At 30.2% G+C, this 7594-nt stretch overlaps 1 non-coding gene across 1 annotated transcript; it reads right to left on the reverse strand.

Annotated features, from left to right (window-relative positions):
• Positions 1-7155: 7155 nt before the first annotated feature.
• Positions 7156-7227, reverse strand: TRNAG-UCC (transfer RNA glycine (anticodon UCC)). The gene has a single exon. It is a non-coding gene; the product is annotated as a tRNA-Gly (tRNA).
• Between the last annotated feature and the right edge of the window lie 367 nt (positions 7228-7594).

Genomic DNA, 7594 nt, shown 5'->3' on the forward strand with positions numbered 1-7594 from the left:
ACTGTCACACGGGAACTTCCTATACATCTGTTCCATTTTACGTTGAGAAAATGTAACTGCTATCAAGTTATAACCGACATACATCGTTATGTAACTTCCCTCAAATAATAAAAGAGAACAATATATATGTCGTAATGTGTGTCCTTAGGAAACATTAGTTATTTTGCTATGAGAAGAAGGGCCATCATCTTTAAAATTCATTTTGTCTTGACTTGAAAACTGTATTTTTCATTCTATCAAATTTGTTATTTGCCACAGTAATGTCAAACATGAACTTCAACACTAAATAAATATTTACCACCACAATTCTATTTCAAATTCCAATTTTCAATCACAACCAGAAATAAAGAGAGTTGAAATAAATTATTGTATGATGAATTGTGCAAGCTTTTTAAGAAAAATAGAGATAGGGAAGCGTTCAACAACAACAAGGAAGCGACTATATTGAGAGGGAAACCGAAACTATGGTGGTCAATCCTCGCGGTAACACCGACCAAACGCAACATCGATACTAGCAACAGTATTGCGATATTTCTCTCGATTATGTTTTGGAGAAATGATTTTTGTATGTCGTGTTTGAATTTTTGAAATTGAATTGTTGTTAAGTTTTCACTTTAATTTTTATATTTTCTCTCCTCATAATAAAATTTACATTTTACAGACTTACAATTTGCTCTTTCAATTTAAAGCAGGGGTAGAATGTTCTTTTGTAACTTTTTTTTTTCTATTTTCATTTGATTTTAGAAGGAGATGAATCTTCAACCTTTCCGAAGTTTTAATGACCAATGTTGTTGCTATTAAATTCTTAATTCTTTTTAACAGAGTTTTTTTTTTCTTTCAGATATTTTCATTGATTCTGGTTAAGGGTGGCAAAACGGGCCGCCCGCCCCGCCCGCCGTCCGCCCCGTCTTATGCCCGCCAAAAAACGAGCGGGGCGGGCATGCCCGACAAGTAAAATGGGCATCAAAATTATGCCCGCCCCGCCAAGATGGCGGGTTGGCGGGCGGCGGGCTTACCCGCCTATTTTTATTTATATTTTTTTAATAGATTAATATGTTTTTTTACCTTTTAATTAAACTTTTCACTTATTTTTTAAAACAATTTTTTAAAAGTAATTTTTTAACAAATTTACTCTAAAAAATATTACATATATTTATAAATAAATATATAAAATAAACCATCAAGAATTGCAATTACTAGAATTAACTAAAAAAAGAGTGAGTTTTGGAGGAGGAGCGGGTTTTGGCGAGCGGCGGACTTTGGCGGGACGGGTATGGCGGGCGGCGGGTTTTGGCGGGGCGGGCTTTGGCGAGCGGCGAGCCTAAAATCCCAACCCAACCCAACCCGCCATTTTTTGGCGGGTGCGCGGGCGGCCCGACGGGCCCCGGCCCGTTTTGCCACCCCTAATTCTGGTTATTATTTTTAGAAAGTGTTAATGTCTCTCATTATAGGATCAACAACATTTATATAGAGAGATGTAGAGAAATGTGCATATGAGATAAAAGGTTATTATTTCAGTTTTGTCCTTTTTTTTTATATAACTTTTTTTAAGATTCTTTTGAGAAATTTATTTTTATGGTTGTTTCATCCAGATTTTAATGGAGAGTTTTAAATAAAAAATATGATGGCAACCATGTGGTGGGCAAGGATGGTGAACCATCATTCATTCATTTAAAAAAAAATGTTGTCATACGGTTTACAATATTGTTAGGACCTGCTTTGTATTCTTAAATTGAATTACAGTTGTTTTGATATATTTTATAAGGTATTGTGTTTGGAAATGTAAAGTTGTTTTAATTCTGATTTGTTAATATGAAAAAAATTGAATTCATTTTTTTCAAGAAAATTCAAAATACTACATACTAAATTATTATTTAACACAATTGTCTCTTTTATTTTCCTTTATGAAGAAGCAATGGACTCGGTTAATACATTTCATTTGAATGTAATTTAAATGTTTGATTATTTGATTTAAAAGCAAACAATCATGTTAGATTATTTCTTTCACATTAAAATACATCAATTATTTATTTAGTGATGACCGATTGATTAAATAATTAATAAATTTAGGTTTAGGATTCATGGCGATGAGCGTTTATGATTGATGTTCATTTTGAGAGAGGAAGAGGCACAAGGTCTCGTGAACGTTTAACAGAGAGAGTAGAGATTTTCTCTGAAAACAAATAGACATGATGTCCATACCTATTTTACCCTTTACAAAATAATTTATTTATTTAAAAATAAAATGTTAATAAATATGCGGTTTTTTTAAAGGATTATGGTAACCACCAATAGACGTTTATAACTGCTGTAGAGTTGGTTTTTTCAAAACATTTTATAAATTTTTCAAAGCATAATGCATGTGAGAGGTAATGAAAAAATAAGGTAAGCTATATTTCTTCCAAAATGTCTATATACTTTTACAATCATTTTACAAATTGACTCTCACTTTGTCAATTTACCTACAAAATAATTTTTTCTTTCTCAAATTGCCAAACGTACACGTTTTCTAAAATAATTTTTTCTATATACTTTTACAATCATTTTACAAATAGTTAGTTTATTGTCTTATCATGTATCTATTTGATGTACTGTAGATTTAATTAATTATCTCTATATGTTGAAATGAAATAAAAAAATTATTGAATGTCAATAACCAAAAATTTAAAATAATTTGGATAAAGGGTTTTGTTACGTACTGTGCAGGATTTTCTGTAAATGTAAATTTGTGTCCATCGTTTTTTGTGGGAATGTCTTTTCAAGCCACACATAGTATTAGATTAAGATACATTTTATCTTGATAAGTGTACATATTAAATTGAACGGACAAACGAGCCCAAAAACTCTTTTTACATCATGAGTTTGAGGGCAATGGTTAAATATGACTAGAGTGATAACGGTGATACTAAGAGAGATAGAATGGTTAAATACGACTAGAGTGATAACAGGAGGGGGAGAGAGAGGTATTTCTCTATAATAATTTTTTAAATTATTAATACTCTTTCATTATTTTTAATTTTATGTTTCAAATACAATTTTATTATTATCAACTATTTGAATAAATTTGTACCCCTTTGTCCGCTTTTTTAATAGGGGACTTCGGGTGAACGATTATCCTACTTCGGATACTAGAGATCGTGTTTAAGGGAGTACTTAGGGTGAACTACTATCCTATTATGGACGCTAGAGATCATGGTTAAACACAATCTATCCGTCATAATATTTTATGAGAACATATTTAGTTATAGCTTAAACGTGAAAATTTTTGGATCATGTGCGATAATCTGCACTGCTCCCCCTCCAACATGGCCCTGCTTATAATTTGGAAGAAATTTTTTAATTTTTTTATATATTTTTTATTACATTTCTAGAAGGAGGGAGAGATTTTTATAATTTTTTATGTGTGTATGATAAAAAGAGCGGACAGACCAAGTACATGAGTGTGCATATTATAAATTTTACACAAAAAAATTCTATGTGTATTTTGACGCTGTGCGCATTAAAAAAGCGGATAAACGGGCACGGGAGTGCCCGTTTGAACGCTAGTCTTAATAATATTCATTAAAATTACATATTTTAGGTTTTTTAGTAATTCGTTATCTCTCTTTTTCAAATTTTATGTACCATGTTTCTCGTATATTTTTTATGTACATAACTTGTTTTAAATTATTTTCGTTTTCATTGTAATCAGATCAAAACTAAACTTTTTTATAAATTAAAATCAAGTAAAATAAAAATTAAATCAACAATAGATGATTTATTTGTCTTTAAAAAAAAATAATGTTCTAGTCGATAAAAAGTGCAATGTAGTGAATTTGATAGGTCGACTTTATTGAAAAAAATCAAGTACAAAGAAATAAAAAAAAAGTATTTGACTAAAGTCGACAAATGACTAGAATCAATTTTGTGTCCTTAAAATCAATTCTGAATTGTTTGACATTTTCAAACGCAGTCACCGTGCTTTTCCTGGTTCAGAATTGATTTTTTATGAAGTTACAATTTTTAACTTCTTGAAATCAATTATCACTTTCCATCAATTTTTCTTTTTTGCCTTTAAAATGAACAACATCAATAACTCTCATAATTTTTTTTGCCTTTTTTCGTCATTTACATATCCAAAAGCAATTTTGATAAAAATATCCAAATAATAATTTTCATACAAATCACTTTTATTGTGAATATATCTAAACATAAATCACTTTATATTAAACTCAATTTTAACTAAAATCAATTCTTTCAAAATTAATTTTTTTCATCGCTGAACCAAACATACAGAAGTTTAGAAGAATTGATTTATGTTTGGATACAATGATATAGAAGTGATTGTTATCAATTAATGTTGTTAGAGTAGTTTTATAAAAATTGATTTTGAATTGTATAATTATCAAAATGGTAATAAATTCTAAAACAAATCAAAAGAAAAGAAGTAATTGATGAAAATTAAAGACAGTAAAGAAGGAAATTTTAAAAGAGTTGTAACAAATAATATATAATAAATGTAGAATTGATTCTACTAAACTCAAAAGCTAGGAATTGTAGCTTCTATTTGAATTGCTTTTAGAGGAGGAGAATTGATTTTTAGAAAAGTATCCAAACTAGGGGTGATCAAAACCAAACCAACCCAATAGAAAACCGCAAACCAAACCAAACCAAACCGAAACCGCAAAAAACCGCATTTGGTTCGGATTAGTTTGGGTCATCATTTAACAAAACCGCACGGTTTGGTTCGGTTTGCGGTTTGTATTTTGTAAACCGAACCAAACCAAATCAAACCGCATTATGTTACAACCTAAATTTTACTTAACTCACATCCAACCAAAAATTCAACCTATTATACCTTAGCCTTATGATTACCAACAATTTTCTCATCCTTACACATATAATTTTAGTCCCGATCTTCTCAAATCTCTAATAACATTATCGCACCTTCTTTGCCACATACATCTTCCTCCTTCTTCTATAATCTCTACTCTCTTATATTCTTTCTTTTTCACCTTCTATTTTTATGTAAATGTTCCGTATTTCAGTTTCGTTTTTATCACACATTTTCTTCTCTAATCTCTCAACACTTTTTTTTCTTTTTCACCTTCACTAATCTCTTGTCTCTTATATTATTTTGTTTCATTATAATATTTTTTATATTGTTTTATGTTATTATTTTATATTTAATATTCCACTTTTTTCTAATTTAATTTTTACATATTAAATGGAAAATTATTGTCAAAATATGACGAGTTTTGTTGTTATTTGATAGTGTATGAATGTCTAAATACAAAATTATGTTGTCATCTATATGTGTATTATGGCTCAATAAAATATTTGTAAAAAACCGAAACAACCGAGCCGAACCAAACCGCATTAGTTTGGTTTGGTTTGGTTCGGATTTTTTTTTAAAAGCCAACCGAACCAAACGAAACCGCACGATTTTTTCTCTTGCGGTTCGGATGATTTTTTTGTCAAAACCGCCCAAACCGCACCGCGAACACCCCTAATCCAAACAAGAAAAAAAAAATCAATTTTCAAGATGAAGTTCACTAAAAGTGCTTTTGGGACTTGTAAAAGCCAATCCACACATGCACTTCATTTCTCTTCATGAATTGACTCAACTAATTCTACAAAATAAGATCTCTCTTTTTATTGTAAGGATAGATTGACAATTGTAGTGCAATTTGTTATCTTGACACTTTATCCACCTTGTTTTACAAGAATTAGTTATTTGATTCTTGATGTTGTCAACTTCAGACAAATATTTATAAGCATTACTAACCGTGTATCAAGAAGAGGAATGTAAAATCCACACCCAACGATCTTCTACTTCAACCTGCAAAACAACTGAGGTTAACCGCTCAATATACTCACCCACTAACTCCTCCTACCAAGCAAGAAACTTCATGCACCACTTCCATGCCTCGCCATTCTCCCTCACCCCAATTCGTTCATTTATATTATTGTCGCCATATTATTCTCCGCTAAATCAAACAGCCTACTGAATCTCACCTTCAAAAGGATACCGTCAAGCCAAGGATCTATCCAAAACAAAGTAGAAGACACATGTCCTATTCTCTGATCAATGTTTTCAAGCAACCACCCTCCATCAACCAAACTGACACCCTCCCTTATGTTTTTCAAATTCCTCCACCAAACAGATCCAGCACTACCCCCAAATTATAATCGTCCCCTTCCTCATCATACCAAGCACACATAACCCTATACCACAAATTTCTTGTCTCATTTTGAACCCTCCAACACCATTTATTACCAGTAAGGCTAAGTTAAACTCCTTTAACCTCCTAACTCTTAGATCTCCATTTTCTTTTTTCAAATAAATAGTATCCCAATTGATCCACCAAAAAATTGCATTAAAAATTGAATCAAGAGAATATATGATACCTGAGAGCGCCTTGAAGAAAGAAAGAAAGTAGACCGGAATGGAAGACAGTATATAGAGAGAAAACAGCTCTTTCACTCTAACAACCTTCTTTTAATCCGGTCAATTAGAGGATATCAAAAATTAAACTTCCTAGAATCTCCACCAATAGGTAGTCCCAAATATTTTTATAAAAAAAATAAAAATAACCGTACTTACAGTTCATAACCCTCATTATCTCAAACAACTAAGATTCAAAGACGTTGACCCCAAACAACATATTTTTATTAAAATTAACTTTTAAGTCCAAAATAGCTTTAAAAAGAATCAGCACTGCCTTCAAAACTTAACCTTTTAATCTATAAAAAAATAGTTTTAGTATTTTAAATATTTTTTATATAAAATCATTTTTAAATCATAAAAGAAAAATCAATTTTTTGAAATAAAAAATAAAACCTTATTAGTACAATTGATCATCCTATAATTCAAAATACACTGCAGATCAATTTATGTGGATATGATTTATTTTATTTTAGACAGTGTTATTTCCATTATTTATATTCATTCTCTATCTATATAATTGATTTGCCATTAAAAAAAGGCTAACTGATGTTTACTTCATATAATATAATATGATATTTACTTCATATAATATAATATGATTATTTTATTGTAGTTTGTTATGTTAGTGAAGTTTCTGATTGATAAGCTAATACTGAAGTTATACGATGCCACATTCAGTATTATGTCACAACGTTCTAGCCATTTTTCAGGATAAAAACAAAATATGCGTTTGCCGGGAGTCGAACCCGGGTCTATTGCTTGGAAGGCAATTATCCTAACCGTTGGACTACAAACGCTCGGATGGATGGCTTTTTTTCTGAAAGATTACTGTTCCTAAACTATTCATAAATTGACAAGAAAGAATTATAAGATCATGCCACTCAAAAGTGCTTTTTACACCTCACTATTATTTGTAAGATATTCAACCATTCTCATTTTTTTCTCTTTTTCTTTTTACTTTCACATATAATTGTTTCTTCGTTTTTATTACACTAACGTGTAATTTATTAACATTGTTTATTTTGTGTAATTCAAATTCATGGTTTAGTTAACACTATGTATTTTAATATTTTCTTATTATTTATAATCTCATACAAATTAATTTAAAGTTTATCAAAGTAGAGTCCATTATATATTGTTTTTTTAATAATCTAAATAAATTAA

Source organism: Vicia villosa, linkage group LG5, assembly GCF_029867415.1.
Source record: "Vicia villosa cultivar HV-30 ecotype Madison, WI linkage group LG5, Vvil1.0, whole genome shotgun sequence".
Classification (NCBI taxonomy): domain Eukaryota; kingdom Viridiplantae; phylum Streptophyta; class Magnoliopsida; order Fabales; family Fabaceae; genus Vicia; species Vicia villosa.